The sequence below is a fragment of the Carassius gibelio genome, chromosome B15, assembly GCF_023724105.1.
Source record: "Carassius gibelio isolate Cgi1373 ecotype wild population from Czech Republic chromosome B15, carGib1.2-hapl.c, whole genome shotgun sequence".
Classification (NCBI taxonomy): domain Eukaryota; kingdom Metazoa; phylum Chordata; class Actinopteri; order Cypriniformes; family Cyprinidae; genus Carassius; species Carassius gibelio.
This window is the reverse complement of record NC_068410.1, coordinates 13,844,483-13,863,446: the sequence shown is the minus strand read 5'-3', so window position 1 is coordinate 13,863,446 and position 18,964 is coordinate 13,844,483.

The following is an 18,964-nucleotide window of genomic DNA, read 5'->3' as shown; positions in this document are numbered from 1 at the left end:
GGTGTGGGGGACATGGCTCCTGAGAGACAAAAGTGTCCAGCTGCACACGGTCCAGACACATCCCTCTGTCCAGGAGACTCACAAAAGAAACCTGCCGGGTGGAAAGTTTGTGGGACAATTCTCAGCCGAGTTTAGACAGATGCTAAAAGCACAAGGGGCTGTGACTGAAAATGGTGTGACTAAAATGGTTTGAAGAAATAGGGCAGCATCACCCTCTGAGAATAAGAAATGCGTAACACTGAGAAATGACTTGTTAGGAGTTCAGTCGCTTGTTGAAATGGTACCTGGAGTGCAGGGTAAACAGTCTTCACGGCTGCTCATTCTTGGATGGGGATTAATAGTCCCTGCTGGACAGGGGTGCTGATTTTGTAGATGGGTGCCCACAGGGCAAAAATGGCCCACTGAGCATTCAATGACCTCAGAGAAGGAACCATTGGCAGGACAGTAGTAACTGAAAAGTGGTAAGTGAAAAAATTTATAATATTTGTAATGTAAATAATATTTACTATACAGTGGATAACTGGATGAAGTATATAATTTTTTTTTTGTGCCACTATCTCCACCTAACAGCTAACAGAATGCTAAAATAATGATAGCTTTCATGAACACTTAGGCGAATGATAAGAAAGCACCACCCACCCAAATGTTCAGCACACTTTATTTTTATTTTTTTAAATTCCTATGGGAAGTATTTTTACCACGGGTATTTAAAAATAAGTCTTCATTTAAAATCCATGAACCAAATCAGCCAGCTATGAGATGAATCTCAACATTACAAAATTTAAATAGATTTTAAAGTATATTAAAAAAACGGACAATAAGACATAGGTAAAAGACTGCATACTTAACAACTTAAATGAGGCAAAGAACTACAATCCCATGAAGCATTGCAAATGACAATCAAATTAAAAAAAGCTGGCAAAATATAAAACTCTTGATTAGTGTAAGGAGACTGATTCTATTTTATGTCACCTGCAGTGCTTCATGGGAGTGGGAGATTCTCTGATTGGTAGACATGTCTTTGCAGAATCATGGGTAATGTAGTTTTTACCAGCAATTCTGCTGTTACTACTATTTATTTAAATATGTTGAAATAATGCCGACTGATGGATTCAACAAAATCATATACAGTACCATCGATTAACAACCACGTAGCTCAAAGTAGATCTGTCTTTAAGTTATTCTTCCCCAATGAAGAAAATGAATGGGGGTCAATGTTGCTGTGTCAGGTTTGTTGTGATGTTTTGAAAACACCATAGAGTTTTGGGAGAATTAACATATAACATCGTACTTCTAGCTGTCTCTGCACCACCTGGGAGAGCAGAAAGTATTTTAACATTGAAAAAAATGATACACTTCACCTTTAAATGTTAAACTTTGTGTATGTCTAAGTGTGTCTACCCTTGAGGACACAAGCTGCAGCTGGCCTGTCTCTCTCTACTGCTGATGGATCCTTCTGGACAGGCTTGAGGAGCGCCTGAGCCTCTAGAGCAAAAATAACCTGCGCGGGAGCAGAAAACAGGTTTGAGGGGAAGGTGGGTGTTTTTAATCTGCCTTGAACTGGGGGATCTGTCAATTACCTGTCGGACACGGTCCTCCTCTGTGATCGTTGATTGGGCTGTTGGGGAGTACGGCTCCCTGTTTGCAGTAAAAACCTTCCCAGCATTCTCCACTGGGTGAAGTCAGCCCAGATATGTCACAATAATGGCCAGCAGGACATGACAAACACTCTTCCTGTAAGAAGATTGTATCTATGGCCTTTACAGAAGTGACTGCTGGCAATTGAACTTGTGTGATACTGTGTTGTTGCACTTTTAATTTAAATAGAGAAATTATTCTTACCATTTTGACCAGTTGGGTTTTGTTACTGAAAGTGCCCTCTGGACAAGGCTGAGGTTGAGCAGTGCCTTGTGGGCAAAAGTGACCTGCAGGACAAGGTCCCCCTCCTTCTTGGTAATAAAAAATATATGAATATAAATAATATATATGAGTTATTACATATTATATTAGCTATATATTTAATGATTTAAAAGTTTCTCATGCTCATCAAGGCTGTTTCTATTTGATAAAAAACAAATTAATGTTTTGAAATAATATTGCAATTTAAAATAACTTTTCTATTTTAATATCCTTTAAAATTGAATTTATTCCTGTGAAGCAAAGCTGAATTTTCAGCTTCATTACTCCAGTCTTCAGTGTCACATGATCCTTCATTTTAATATGCTGATTTATGATCAAGCATAGCTGCTTAATATTTTTGGGGGCATGTGATACTTTTTCAACATTCTTTGATAAATAAAAATATGGGAAAAAAAATAAAAATAGAAATTTTGTGTTACAATATACACTATTCAAAGTATAGGGCCAGTAAATGTTTTCTTTCTTTTTTTGTTAGGAAATTAATACTTTTATTATGCAATAATGTGCTAATTTATAAAAAAGTGAGAGTAAAGGCTTTAATATATAATAATGCGATAATATTTCACCATATTACATTTTTTTCAGTATTTTTGACATAAACAAATATAGCCTTGATGAGCATTAGAAACACCATGAAAAAACACTTTACAAGTCCTACTGATCCCAAACTTTTGAATGGCATTGAATAACTATCTATACACATGTATATATAAATTATCAAAATTTACCATCAACACTTTTCATCATTTCTTTTACAATACACAGTAATAATAAAAACAACCTATTTTCATATAAATCATTAAAATGTTTTGCTTTCTCAGAAAAATAAGTACTAAAACTAAAATAAAATTAAAAAAACTAATATATATATATATATATATATATATATATATATATATATATTAGTTATATTATATTCACATCTTGGTACTTCCACCGGAATTTTTAATGCAGCATCTCAAAACTCTATCTTCAAAATTCTCTGAATATTCTGTGGATGGAAACCTGGTTACGGTTACCTGAAGACTGCCTGTGAGGTTGAGGTGAGAGGTTTCCATGTGCACAGTAATATCCCTCCGAGCATTTTCCTGTGACAGAGGTGGAGTTCTGAAGAGAGCAGTAGTGTCCTCCATCACATTCCCTACATTCAGAGAGGACGCTCAAACCAGAGTCAGGACTGTATGTCCCCACCGGACAAGGCCTCCAGTCATAACCTGTGCCTTCGGGACAATAGAAACCTAAGGGGCAGACAGATAACAGCCTAAATATGACTGCTGGATTTGGGTGAAATCAGTCAGCATGTTTATATAACGTTCTCTCCACTGTGTGGTGCTGTTTGCAATTTAATTGAGTTTCTTGAACCTGTTAAAAATGATTGACACTTTTTACTACTATTCTAGTAGAATCATATAAATGGATATGTTCGTAATACCATACTACCATATACTATAATTAATATAATAAGAACCTCTGTAGTACTATATTGTATAGTAAAGTATTTTTTAACTGAAAATATCAGCTGTGATATAAAGTCACATTTATATATATATATATAAACTTATATCATATTTTTCACAAATATTTTATATATTAAAAATAATTGGGACATCTAATTAATCAGATACAGATAAACAATACATTAATTAATTTCATGCATTAAAAATTAATATGTAATTTTATTTAATTACTATTTGATCAGATTGCTAAGTTATGTTTACAAAACTTAAAAAAAAAAAATATATATATATATATATATATATATATATATAATTTTTTTCCCCAAAATGATAAATGGATGACTCTCACATGATTAAATAGGCAGTGGGTTGAGGTCATGTGACAATGTAGCACACTACTGTTTAAAACATGAACAGCTGCATAAATGCAAACTGTTTCACATACTTTTTCGAAATTGTCGGCAGAATATACAAGCGCAGCATCCAGTAAACAGTACACTAGTACTCCATTCCAAACATAGCCAACGAGAGACCAAAGCACCAACCAGCTGGGCACAGCAGCCGGGCTCCATCCACACAGTACCAGCCAGCTGTGCAGGGCCAGCACTGAGAGGCTTGAGTGATGGTTACAAAAGTCCCAGGACCACATGGCACAGGGAGCGTGGTTCCTGGAGGACAGTAATGACCCTCTGGGCAGATGTGGCCAGAGACCCCATCAATAGGGGTGGGAGTCTCAGCTTTCTCTGTACAATAAAACCTTTTGGGGGGACATGATGCCATAAGTCAAACCATGCATTTGTATTGAAGTTATATTGTATATATTACTTGGCTCATACCCATTAGAGCAGAGTCCACTGGGTTCAGTCAGACCAGTAGAGGCACAGTAAAACCCTCCAGGGCACGACTGGCACTCCTCAGCGCTCCTTAGTCCTGTACTGTTAGACCATGTTCCCACAGGACAGGGCACAGGACTGCCAGTGCCTATAGTAACAGACAGAGACCTTCAAAAAACTGAATGAAATCAAATCAGTGTGTTTACATATTTTAGATAGATAGATCGTCCTAAGTACAAAATATCTTGTAAGACAAGCCTGATAAAGGCTAATTTTAGTGGATCAAACTACTTAAAATACCTTTAGGACAATAGTGCCCAATTGGACATACTGTCCCTGTAGAACCATCCAAAGGACTGGGTGAACGGGAGCCTTCTCTACACCAGAAACCAGCCAAACACAGTCCTACAAACAATCGTTTGAACACAGGGCTTGTATAGCAAAAATATATGGCCTGTGTGATAAACACAAAGTTTATTGTCATCAGTCTCACCTGCAGGTTCTTCAAGTCCAACATCCGGACAGTAATGTCCTGATGGACACAATAAACAGTCATTTTGGTTGTCCATAAACTCACGAGGGTTATAGGTGCTGGCAGGGCATGGAAATTGTTCAGCATAGCCTGTTCCTTTAGGACAGTAATGTCCCTTTGGACAAGGCTGCAGGACAGACATATTTGCAGCCCCAAATGTTTCATCGCAATAAAAACCTGGTGTAGGAGAAACCAAAAAATAGGATACAAGCTTCAGTACGTTTTCCAGAAATAGAAATGTGGGAGTGTGTCACACAGTTTGCTTATGATGGCTGCAGCTTGCCTGATTCACAGATTGTACAGTTTGCCTGCTTCTGCTTGTCCTGATATGTCCCACTGGGACAAAGAATTGGGACAGGTCTTCCTGGGGGACAGTAATGACCAACCAGACACGGCAGAGCTAGGTCATCTGTCTGACCAGCCGGGCACCAGTAACCTACCAAAAAAATGGACAAGGACAAGATGTAGAAATTGTTTAAATGGCACTTTACTAGACTGGGTTTTGTGCAGTGATGGTTCTCACCCTGCCTGCAGGGGGCGGTAGGAGCCTGAAGGCCTGGGGTAGCGCAGTAGTAACCCGCTCTACAGGGCTGACACTCATCCTTGTTCACAAGGCCCGCTGCTGGGGAGAAAGTCCCAGCTGGACACGGCTGTGGTGCAATAGAGCCCTCGTCTGGGGAAAACGATAGATATTCAGAACTAAGATAAATTTGACTGAGGCTGGTTTTAATCCGCTACATCTGAATGACCCAGTAATTACCACAGTAAGTTCCTTGAGGGCAGATGTTGCCTGTGATGCCATCTGTAGGCCTGGATGAAGTCGCTTCCTTTGTGCAGTAATAACCAGGAGAGCACGGTCCACTCGGCAGAGCTAGACCTGTTTCAGAAGGTCAGGTTTAAACAGACCATTTTACAAAAGCACACAGAGGAGTTGTTGCTTGGCATCAGGTGATCACGCACCGGTTGCATTGCAGAAAGCTCCTGGAGGGCAAGATACAGGCTCAGAGGTCCCAACGGGACAGTAAAACCCCTCCTGGCATCTGCCCCCGGTGGAGGAAGCAGGGCATAGGCAGTTAGCGTTAGTGTAGTTGTCCAGGTCAAAGGGCTGAGCGTTCCAGGCAGCCGATACACAAAACCATCCTGTGTGGTGATTTTATTTGTTGAAACTCAAATTGGGTTTAATATTTTGTTGAAATATTGATTGTTTTACTCTGGTGATGCACTCACCAGCTTTACATTTCCCAGACACTGCGGACAGGCGCTCTTTCTCACAGTAGTGGCCTGGAGGACAGGGCAGGCAGCTGTCCAGGCTGTGGGTCATCGGCTCGGGGTTGTAATAGCCTCGTGGGCAGGGGAACTGGGTGGCATGCTTTGTTCCTGTAAACAAAGATTAGCACTGCATATTAATGAAAATTATACTTTTAGTCTAATGCCACTAACACATTTTTTAATAGTTTAAAGCATAAGTAAAAATCTGTGAGTACTACAACACAAGATAATTAAATACATGTATATATTCTCTGAAAATTTGTCTTAACATTAGAGGTTCACAGAGGATAAGCCCAAAAATTATTTTCATTTTATGATCGACATTATAATGTATACTATTTAGTAATTTTTTTTTTTTTTAAAGAGATCAAAACTACGAAAACTCCCATAGACTTTCAAGGGGGTCAAATATTTTGCACAAATAAAAGTAAATGAGTATTTAAGCTGATATGTATTGATCTCTGCAGCGCAAACAACCAAAATCCTGGGCAGAATGTGTCCCCGGAAAATGGCACAGCTGGTTAACTTATAGTAACATGCTAATCATACTAGCAACATGGCAAACATGCTAACAACATCTAATTATGCTATTGCTAATAATTCTAATAACATATTAACAACATGCAAATCGTGTTAAAAAATGCTAGCATCATGTTAATCACAATTATATCACGGAATGTTAAATCATGTTAGCAGCATGTTATCGACATAATTTAATCTATCTAAACTTTCAGACTTCAGACTTTTAAAACTGCTTACAAATATTTCAAGCCAACTTCAGAGTTTATTTACAACTTTACCCATCTAGCTATAATCTAATACTGATTTGCTGCTCAAGAAACGTTTATTATTTTTTATCAATGTTTTTCTGCAAAACTCTTATTCTTTGATGAATAAAAAAGTTCAAAATTATTTAAAAGTGTTTATTGTAATTTTGTAACTTTTGTAACAATGTAAAAGTCTTACTGTTTTGATCAGTTTAATGCATCATTGCCAAATGTAAGGTCTAAAGTCTCAATCTAATGTCTTTAAAAAAAACTTCTGAACTATAGTGTAGATAAACAATCTTTTGGCAATATAATAATCCAATATATATACCAATTCAAAATTTAAATAAATGGGTACCAATAAAATACCAATATACTGTGCAACTATATTTTGGTTATCCTAAAATTTCAGGGTTTTTTGGGTGAATTTATCTCACTTTAACAATTTGACTTCATATATATATATATATATATATATATATATATATATATATATATATTTGTTTTTACTGATACTCATTAGAAGGTAATTTTCTTGCATTGTATGCATTACTTTTTCCCATTCACATTTCATTCTGCCTCTTACCATCAGGGCAGTAGAATCCAGGAGGACAGGGGTACATAGTGTATTTGTGGGTACTCTCTGGGCAATAGTATCCAGCATGGCAGGGACTGCACTTGATCTGTCCTGTCAGGTTGGTATATGTGCCTGCAGGGCAGGGAACAGGCACAGCACTGCCAGCGGGGCAGAAGTGCGCTTGAGGACAGAGACCACCTTCAGTATCAGAACCTGTATAAAACATAACACCACAGTCAATAGTGGAATACAAGCAGACAATCAACCAATTAAGCTATCAAGTTAACAAATATGGTTGGATGGTCCCACCTGTGGATGACGATGCCCCAGCAGGACAGTAGAAACCCTCTCGGCAGAGTCCAGAGGGTCTACTCAAGCCCACTGAACCGCAGAATTGCCCAGCAGGACACAAAGAGCACCCCGTTTTCTCAGTGACATACAGACTATAAAGACAAAAAGGAATCTGTTAATCATTTCATTTACTCATCTTGGTTTTGTAAGACCGTTTAACCCTTTGAAGTACAGTACCTGTTTGAAAAAGTGCCACGTGGGCAGGGTAAAGGAAGGCTGGTGCCCTCAGGACAGAAATAACCTATGGGACATGGCCCACCCACCCCTGTGCTAATATTCGCATCAGGATTCTTGAAGTTTATGCCTGCAAAAGTCACATGAACCACATATGCTTAGACGCCACAATCCAGTTCATCAGAATGAAGACAAAGCCAAATGTCGACGTAATCAGACATACCTGCAAGGCAAAAATACCCAGCCTGGCAGGGACCAGTTGGTACAACCAGTCCCCAATCCTCACAGAACATTCCTTAAAATGATAGGTGGGTATGATGAACATAAAACTACACCAGTGCTATTAAAACTGCCAAAGGTGTAAGTAAAGCAGGGGCACTGCTCTCACCAGCTGAGCACAGTAAACACTGCTCTACTTGGTTTTGTCCTGCTTTGGGGCTGTATGTGCCTGGAGGGCAGGGGAGGATGTCCTCCACTGTGCCCCCCAGACAGTAATGTCCCTCTGGACACAACTGGAGCTCCTCCCCCTCCAGACATAGCCATCCAGTAGGACAGTCACTGCATTCTGCAGCACCTGCATTCACACACATTGACAATATACTGATCACAACTTAATTATTATGCGTTGAGTTGACATTGTGATTGACTAGACATGTATGAGCTGAAGGCAAGGAACAGACAAGACGCAAAGATGTTTATGACAAATGTTATTATAAATAACAATATGAATTTGCATATTTATACTAAGTATGAAATGTATGCACCACAGTAGTGTTGATAAAGTTTTTGAACACAATATAGCATTAAAAAACTGCCTAAAAATGAGAGACCCAAACATAAAATCAAGAAGTGCACAAACTAATTATCTAGCATAAGCAAAAGCATAATTATTTGGGTTTTAGGTTAGAATATTAACAAAAATAGCATATTTGGATGCATACTTCAAAAATACACTTTTGACAAGTGCTATTTTTGTATTATTTATATACTATTACAGTTTGTATGAATGTTTCGAATTAGCATTTATTTTAATATTTTTCCATTTTCAATTTTAATTCTAGTTTAAGTTTCTTTATTTTGATTGATCCCCGTTTTTTCTATATAGCTTTAATTTTATTGCTTTTTAATAATTTTTTTTGCTAAATGCATAAATTTAATTTTTTTATTTAATTTACTTTTTTACCTTTTTTCTATTTAGATTTAATTTATTTTTTTATTAATTTTTTATAAATTTTTATAATTTTTATACTTAAACTTTATTTCAGTTAGTTAAAACTGAATAAAATCATAAATAATATCATCGTATAAATCATAGTATAAAATCATAAAATCATAGATACACATACTATTTTTAATATACTACTATATATATATATATATATCTATATATAACTATATATAATGTGTAACATTCTAATAGAATTTCCAAATTTCACAAACTGTACTAAAATTACGCCATTAAAAAGTGTTTGAAGTCCAACAGAAATCTGAATATAAACTCTGGATATTCAGGTTATACCCAAATAAATGTAAAGTATACCGGTGCTATTTGAGTGTGTTCCATCAGGGCAGTGCAGAGGGGAAGTACACCCCTGTGGACAGTAATACCGCGTCGGACACCTGTTTCCCGTTACCCCATCATCAGGCATGGCCGTTTTAGCGCCACCCGCACAATAAAACCCTATATGACAGAATGGAGAAGAACTCTGGTCAATTTTAAAAACAAAATTCAATCTGGAGGAATTTGAGATTATGTAAATTTGTACCTGGAGCACATATTCCAGTGGGCTGAGTGAGGCCAGAGCTGTTGCAGAAGAATCCAGCGGGGCAGAGCCAACAGGACGACACTTTCTGGGCCCCCAGTGCATTACTCCAGGTTCCAGGAGGACAGGGGTACTCATGAGGGTGCCTGGTGCCTGCTGGACAGTAATAACCCATGGGGCATATGTCACCATATCTGGAGCTAATCTGTAAAAAAAAAAAAAAAAAGGATGAATAAATGAGTGAATAGATCTTTGATTATTTGAATTAAAACCCACTGATCAACATGGGTGATGAACACTGGAGTTACCGGAGAGGCAACATGAGATCCACCAGTGCAGTAAAAACCAGGCTCACAGGGACCCTGAGGACCAGTCAGTCCAGGAGAGTGACAGTACTGACCAGCATCACATGGGCCGCAGTGCTGCAGATCCTCCGTCCCTGAACTTGACGTGTATGTACCCTACAAATGAAAACAGAAAGTCAGATGAGGAAATCCAGTGAACATACCATTCAATAGTTTGCATTCTGTACTGCAAGTCTTTTTAAATTGTAATAATATATCACGATATTACAGTTTATCTGTATTTTTGATTAAAAAGGGTGAGCAGAAAATACTTCTTTCCAAAAACGGTAGTGTATAATGAATGGAAAATTAGGTTTCATACAGGGGGACATGGGTGAGCAATTAGGGATCCAGCAGGGCAGAAGTGTCCAGGTGGGCACAGGGGCTGCTGGGATAGGCCTGTCTTGCTGCACAGTCTTCCTGACTGGCATTCAATGCATGAGTTGTAGCCTCTTCCCTGATGGAAAAGAAGTCAAATGGAAAATGAAACTGAAATTTTAATTTAAAATTGATTCAATGAATACAATACTATGAAAATGTTACATGGTGTAAATTCTCTAAACATGTGACTTACTGGTTGGAAAGTTCCCAATGGGCACGGTTCGGCCCTCACAGCTCCTTCCAAAGAGTAGTGTCCCTCCTCAGCTTCATGCTGGACTGGTGTGTCTGAACCTCCGGTGCAGTAATACCCCGCAAAGCATGGACCAGAAGGAGACGTAGAGTTTGTTCCTAAACAATAATAACTGATACAACAAACAAAACATAAGAACTGAAACTTAAGATTTTAAATTAAAGGGATAGTTCACACAAATATAGCAATTCTGTCATAATTTACTGAACTGTTGACTCTGCACGACTATCTTTTGTGGTGCATAAAAGATATGTTTTTTTGTTTGTGTGTGTGTGTGTGTGTGTGTGTCAATACACTGGAAGTATATTATATCATTTATGTTCCACAGAAGAAGTAAAGTCATTCAGATTTGGAACAGCATGAAAGTAAGTAAATGATTGCACTCATACCCTGGAGGACAGTGGACACACTGCTCTGCATGTTGGAGACCTGTGCTGTTACTGTAGGTTCCTGGAGGACAGGGCTGTGGGTGAACTGAACCCGGTGGGCAGAAACTGCCAGCAGGACACACACCCCCTTCATGACCATCAGGAGGAAACTGTCAAGGCCAGAAAGTTTGATTATTAATTAAAAATGAATAAATCAAAGGCAAAGTTAAAGGGACATTTCCCAGAAAAATTTCAGAATTCGGTCAGAAATACTCTTATGTCATTCCAAATCCATAAGACCTTCATTCATCTCCAGAAGACAAATTAAGATGTTTTAGATAAAATCCGAGCGCTTTCTGACCCTTTTCTGAGAGCAACGCTACTGACACATTCAAGGCACAGAAAGGTGGTAAGGACATCATTAAAATGGTCTATGTGACATCAGAAGTTCAAATGTAATGTTATGATGAAGCTACTAGAATACTTTTTGTGCCTAAAAAAATAAATAATAATAATGACTTTATTTAGCAATTTCTTCTCTTCCGTGTCAGTCTTTGACACACATTCACTACAGTACAATGACGCATGTGTGTGCTGCTGCTGATGCAGGAGCCGGCGTTCAGATGTAGGACGTCCATCTCTTCTTAGTTTGTCTGTATATTGTGCTTCAAATAAGTAAGGCTGGGCAAAAAATAGCAAGTAATCCTCTTTGATGAAATCTTCAATCTTTAATATACAGCATTTGTTTTCCTGTGCCTGTAAATATGGCATAATGCATCCGAATTCTACACTTGCACTGTGGTAATCTCATCTAGAAGATTGACATGGAAGAGAAGAAATTGTAAAGAAATCACATGGACATTTTAATAATGTCCTTGCTACCTTTCTGGGCCTTGAACATGGTAGTTGCGCTACTGTCATGCAGGTTCAGAAAGCTCTCGGATTTCATGAAAGATATCCTCATTTGTGTTCTGAAGATGAACAAAGGACTTGCGGGTTTGCAACAATATGGGGATGAGTAATAAATGACAGAATTTTCATTTTTGAGTGAACTATCCCTTTAAAGGATAAATGAAAAGTTTTTGTGTAATAATCTTACTGGACTCGTAGACCTCTGTCTACAATAGAATCCTCCTTCACAGTCCCCTGTGGGCTCTGATTTGCCAAAACCGGTGCAATATTTCCCCCCACTACATAGGGTACACTGTGATGCTTCACTCAGGGCTGGCCGGGATCCAAATGTGCCCTCTTTACATGGCTCTGGGGCTGAGCTTCCCTCGGTACAGTAGAAACCCTGACATTTAAAGCAAAAAGAAAAAACAAAAAAAAGGCAATTCATATATATTACAACAAACATTTGGGGTCTGTATGTTTTTAGTATTTTTTTTGAGAGAAGTCTTAAGTTAACACACATTTATTTTCAAACAAAATAAAATTAATTTCTTTGAAAAAAAAAAAAAAAAAACTCTTACTGACCCCAAACATTTGAGTTGTAGTGTATTAGACACAGTGAAATTAAAATGTTATGGCATGCTAACATTCTTAGTCATATTTACCTGTGGACAAACTGTAGGAGTGTGTGTGGCCAGAGTAGGACAGTAATGACCAGGAGGACATTTCACACAAGCTTCTCCTCCATGTCCATACGAGTCATTCCTAAAGAAGCCAAACTGGCACGGAAATGAGTTTGGATGTCCGGTTCCAGGAGGACAGTAGTATCCATCAGGACAGTTTCCTGTCTGTTTGGAAAAATAAACAAGATGAGTGAAATTTCACCCAAAATCTGCTCTTTTCCATGCATGGAACATGACACACGCCATGGTCACCATTCATTACAGTACATTGTATAAAGAGAAGTTTGGACTTCAACTAGTTTTGTATTCTGCATAAAAAGATAATCAAATGGGTTTGGAATGACTTGAGGGTGAATATTTAATATTTACGTTAGTATTTTTGCCGGGTTGGTGGGGGCTGGTGAATAGGGTTGCAAAGGGGTGGAAAAATTCTGAAAAAACTTTCCACAAATCTATACGAAAAAATATAAATAAAAAAAGTTTCCAAACTTTCTGAAATATTTCCAAAATATACTGGAAATGTTCCACCTTTTTGCAACCCTACTGGAGAATAATGACTTTAATAGACTAAATAACCACAAGACAGTTGAAACAAAAACTACAGGAGAGCCATACTGGTTCAATAATGGGCTCTTCCTGGGCATTCTCTGTGTAGCAGTATTTGCCCTCGGGACAGTTTGTGCAGTCTGAAGGGTCACGTAGTCCTGGCTGTCGACTGTAGGTTCCTTTGGGGCACGGAACAGGATTAGGATCCTGAGTAGGGCATAAATAATAGAAAAGAAAATAATTGCTATGTTTCGTTCGCCATTGATCATATGACACGATGATCAACGATGTTCGTAATGTTTCTGAGCCTTGAAATGATACTTACAACGCTTCCACCGGGGCAGTAAAATCCTATTGGGCAGAATACTGCTGAGCGCTGGGGTTCTCGATCCAGGCCCTGTGAGCAGAGGAAACCTGGGGGACAGACCATTATTCTGAGCATGGCCTCTTCACTGGTGGTCTCATTGCTGCAGTAGTGACCCGGCAAACATGGCTGACACTCCACTGATCCCTCATCCTAACGAAAAAGGTAAACGAAACTATGAATTAATTTATTAAAATGAAACAACATGCATCAGAATAGAGCTGTCCGGCTTACAGAATAACTTCCTGTTCCACAAACTTTTGGATTTATTGTGGCCGGGTGAGGACAGAAGTAGCCAGCAGGACACACAGAGCAATCCTCCGCTCTCCGGCCCCCCTTTATCCGACGAAATGTTGCCCTGGACACATAAAAAAAAGTCAAATACACTGAAATCTTATCTGGTTTTATCTCTGTTACTCCAGTCATTGGGACTGTGACTCACGGTGGACAGGAAGTGGGTTTGGATGTACCCTCCTTACAGTAATAGCCTTCTGGACAGACCTGACAGTCCTCTCTCCTGCCGTTACCAATCTTTGTGCTGTAGGTGCCTGCAGGGCATGGATGTTGTGAGCCATATAATGTACCTGTAGAGATAAACACACATACAGTATATCAAGACTTTAATCTGACTGTTCAAAAGTCTTAAAAAATGAGTTTGACATAAAGGAGATCCAGAAAGTTAGTAAAGAAATCAGTAGATGAGAAATTGTTGAATAAAGTCATTATTTTTGTCTTCTTTGCACATAAAAAGCATTCTTGTAGCTTCCTAATATGTCCATACTAACTTTCTGGGCCTTGAACGTGGTAGCTGCATTGCTGTATATGCAAGGCCATCTCTCTCATTACATCAAAAATATCTTAATTTGTGTTCCAAAGGTGAACGAAGGTCTTACAGGTTTGGAACGACATGAGGGTAATGACAGAATTTTCATTTTTTAATGGGTTAAATTCCTTTAACATGTCTTTCTTCAAGGAGGAGGAACATCCAGATGTTTCACACAGCTTCATTACCTTCAGGACAGTAGTGTCCCGAGTTGCACCTCCCAGAGGGAGAGCCCACTCCTGCCAAACAGTACCAGCCTCTCGGGCACGGCTGGCACTCGCGCTCCGACTCCAGTCCACTGCGGTCACTCCAGGTACCAGCTGGACACTTGTGTTGAGTGGGAAACATAGTGCCCACAGGACAGTAATGTCCAGGAAAGCAAAACAGCAGAGGCCTCTGGATGCCACCAGTGCCTGTAAAAGCAGAAATTGTAACTAAATAAAGTTAAATGAAATGTAAAAAAGCATAAACTACATGGTTCTGAAGGTAGTCTGGCACCTCGAAGACAGGCATAACGTGCGGGACACTGCTGGCACTGGGAGAGGTCAGTGAGGTCTGTGCGGTTACTAAGGGTACCAGGAGGGCAAGCGCTGGATGGGTCGTTTGGTCGGGCAGAACCTGGTGGACACACAAACCTGAAAAAACAAACAAACAAAGAAGTACACTTTGTGGCTGAAAGTGGATAATTAAATCTGACTAGCTAGATGGTCAGCTCCCCAAAACCTCTAAAACCAACTTAATGGACCTGTCTGATAAGTCCAGCTTAGGCTGGTTTCATTTTTTTTCTCAAGTGTGAAATGCACTAACCCTGGCATACAATCCACATCGGGAAACTTCAGTGCAACTTGTGTGCATGCTTTGCCCGGGTAACAAGGTCTGCAGTCTGCCAGCGCATCCTGCCCCTCCAGGGGGTTAAAAGTGCCTGGTTGACAAGGCATTGGGTCACTAGTTCCTTCTGGACAATAGAAGCCTGGTGGACACTTTAAACAGTCCTTTACACCTATGATGAAAATAGAGACAAATAGCACCAATTAAGGTAGATTTATATGGATGTGCTTTAATGAGAATGAAAGTTTTAGAATGAAATCATACTCAGCGCCCCCTGATGTGGGGTGAAGGTCCCTTGAGGGCATAAGATCTCACTGAGTGTGCCTGCTGGACAGTACCTCCCACGGGCACAAAGCAAACCAGGACCTGCAGAACCTACAAATCAAGCAGTTGTGGGTTTAGGAAAATTAAAGTTGCACACTGCAATATTCGGTAAAACACAAAATCATAACATTTAACTATTAAGGTCATCTTTCACAGATAATATCATGGCAACAAAACGCAAAAGATAATTATGCATATATGTGTGCCTAAGGTTCATGCCCTAACCTGCGGGACAGAAGCGACCCTCTGCACACCTCTTGCAAGCTGCCCTACTTGTCTGACCCAGTTGTCCTCCTGCAGTTCCAGCAGGGCAAGGTGACCCATGCGGCACACCCGTGCCTTCCTCACAGTAATACCCTTGTGGGCACAGAAACTGAGAGCTCGGCCTTCGAGACGTGCCCTCCAAACAGTAAAAACCTAGGAAGAGCAAAATAATTCCAGCTATTACCATGTGCATTACAATTATACAACATTAATTCTGACCCTCGAATTTTATAGATATTTGTCTGTTTGCGCTTTTCCAGACAGAATGTCAGTCTGTGCATTTAGTGGTGGGGATTCTAAAGCGACTCTTTCTGCAGGTTACATTGTTACACCAGTAGATGGCGACAAGTGACTGTTTCTTTTTGAGTGAGTCATTGAATTAAACAACAGATTCGTTGAAACACCCAAGAACACTTTATTCAGAAATGAAACAGCACTGCTCTATGATGCCTGGAGACGTGCAGATGCTCATTGCGCTTTGAATTTGTTTGGAACTATTTTGCAGCCTGTCCAAAAACAGACTAAAGTTGAGTTCACGTTAGGAAATGCAGCCTTCTTTTAGTCAGTGCAGTTAATTTGCATGAAAATCTTGAACTCATTGCAAAATCTGCTTGAGGAAATTCATGCACAATTCCTGATCGGACAGATTGGAATCACTGGGTTTTGCCTGTGAAATTTAGCAAGTCAACAGTAAACATGATCACAAGTCAAGTGAACTGTCAGCAAAATTTGGCCGGCAAACACTTTGCTCTCTACTGTCACACAAACCAATCATCTTTCTGTTGGAAGTGTCCCCCCTTTATGTTAAATTTCCAATTTCACAGATTTCTATTACAATGACTGGATTTAATACTCAAAACGTAATTGACCATTGGCAAATGTGACTGCATTTTAACCGCCAATAGGGTGTCAAAATGCAAGTTACCCAATATTAACTTTTTGTTTACTGAACTGTTATTTAAAGGGCATTTCAAATGAGCACTTTTGTTTCTAATATTTACAGCCTGTGTGGCCAGTCAAACAAAAGAGCACTCTTACTCTTGTTATATAGCTTAATTATAACATTAGTAAATAGATCCACAAGTAAAATCAATACATAAGTAATCCTGTAGGACATCACAGGTACCTGCAGGACAAATAGCACAGTCCCTTTCTCTCTGTAGCCCCTCCTTTGGTCCATAAGTTCCTGACGGGCATTGTATTGCAATATTTGCAACACAGTAATGCCCTGCAAAAACAGATGTTAACACTCAAAATGTGGTATTGAATGTGAAAAGCGAGCAGCCCAGTCTGAAATACTGACTCACCTGCAGGACACACAACACAGTCTGATCTCTCTCCATCTCGGTATGTCCCAGAGGGACAGGAGATGAGCTGTCTTGACCTCTGACCAAGATGAGACTGTCCCCTTGACCAGACCGGAGTCACTGTACTCCTGCAGGCTGATGAGCCATTGCATTTTTTACACTCAGTCTGGCCCGGTATGTCTGAATAGTGGCCCACGGGACAAGGAAGAGGTGTGGACATCTTTTTGTATGGACAGTGGCTTCCTAAAAGAGGAAATTATAGGGATTTACAAATAGTTTTGTGTCTGTAAACTTGTATGCATGTTGTGACATTGATGCTTGTGTTTATTTTGGCTTTAGCAGGTGCAAGCAAGACATCAAATGCATGTGAATTAAACATGGGAGTCCATGTTTACCCTCGGGACACAGCTGACATTGAGCACTGCACAGAGTGGAATAGTAGCCTTCAGCACACTCAACACACTGTGTCTGGTTGAAGTTTGGTTCTTCTCCAAGGCCACACTAAAACAAATAAAATAAACATGGTTTACACCAAAGTTTACACTTAGGTTGAGTGTAATATTACAATTTTTTTTAAGCAGGACTTTAGTTTGTACCCACCTTTATTTGAAAACCCTCTATGCAAACAAAGCCAAAGGGGCACGGCAGGCATTGGGTGAGTCCCTCTGGAGAATACTGTCCTGACAGACAAGCTGTAAGGTTGCCTGTTGCGCTGTCACAAGAGAAACCAGCGGGACAAAGCTTGCATTCCACGCGGTCTTCTGTGCTAATCAAACCTGGGACACAGGGCTTTAAAAGACAATTACAAATACAATAACTCTACAAAAAGTTTCTATCAGTGCATTAAGTGACATTATGTAAGAATGAGCAATGAACATTTCTTACAGTATTAATGTTAATTGATACATCTTTTGATTTAAATAGTGTATTAATAAAAACTGAAATTTAAATGAACATTAAATAAGATAAATAAAAAAGGCTTCATTTATTTACTAGGTTACCTGGCAGTCCTGGATACTGCTTTTTCCAGTAAAAGGGTTAAACATGCCAGTGGGGCATTGTCTGGGTGCAGACACATTGCCAGGACAGCTGAAATGTAAGGAAAGGAAAAGAAAATATTAATATATTAATACAATCACATAATAAGTTCTATAAGCCTAACTTCTCACTTACAACTTCCCTGCAGGACACTCAAGACAAATCCCTGATGAAAAGTAGGTTCCCTCTGGGCATGATATTTGAGTCTGATTGCAGTAGATTAAACACTCTGAACCCTCAAGCCTCATGTCACCTCCTGCATCAAAATATTCAAAAATAAATTACTAACTACAAAAGTTATCAATAAGCACACTGTATCATTGACCAATTTTCAATCAGTAGCCACATCTAATTTATTTAACACACTCTATGTAATGAATTCCATCTCATGCTGCTAGAACCCACCTGATGCAAAGACATTCCATCTCTGTCTAAAGCCAGTCCATGTTATGCAGAACCAAAATAAAAGAAGATAGCGGTTCATGGTGACCGTTTTTAAGCTCCCCGTTTCATCGCAGAAGACTTCTGTCCTCAGTCGCTCTATAGCCCCTTTAAGTCTATCAGTGAATAGGGACACCTCAATAATTGAAAGTGAAATTCAAGCCATGTAACTCAATTCCAGTCAGAAGCCATCGATACACTTACTGGGCAAAACTGTAAACATCTAGAATATCAGTCTGTTTTTTAAACCATGGACTGTACAGGATCTTATTTACCTTTTGATTTCTTAATGTTAGAGGAAATTGAATTTAAATGAAATAACCCGAATATTTCTTCACATGATTTAAGCACTGATTACAAGCGTTAGAAAACCAAATAACATACATTAAGGACACGTGTAAAACAAAGACAGTACATGTTAAAACAGATTGTGGAGTGACACTGTTTTTGTGGTAATGTGAAGGCAGGA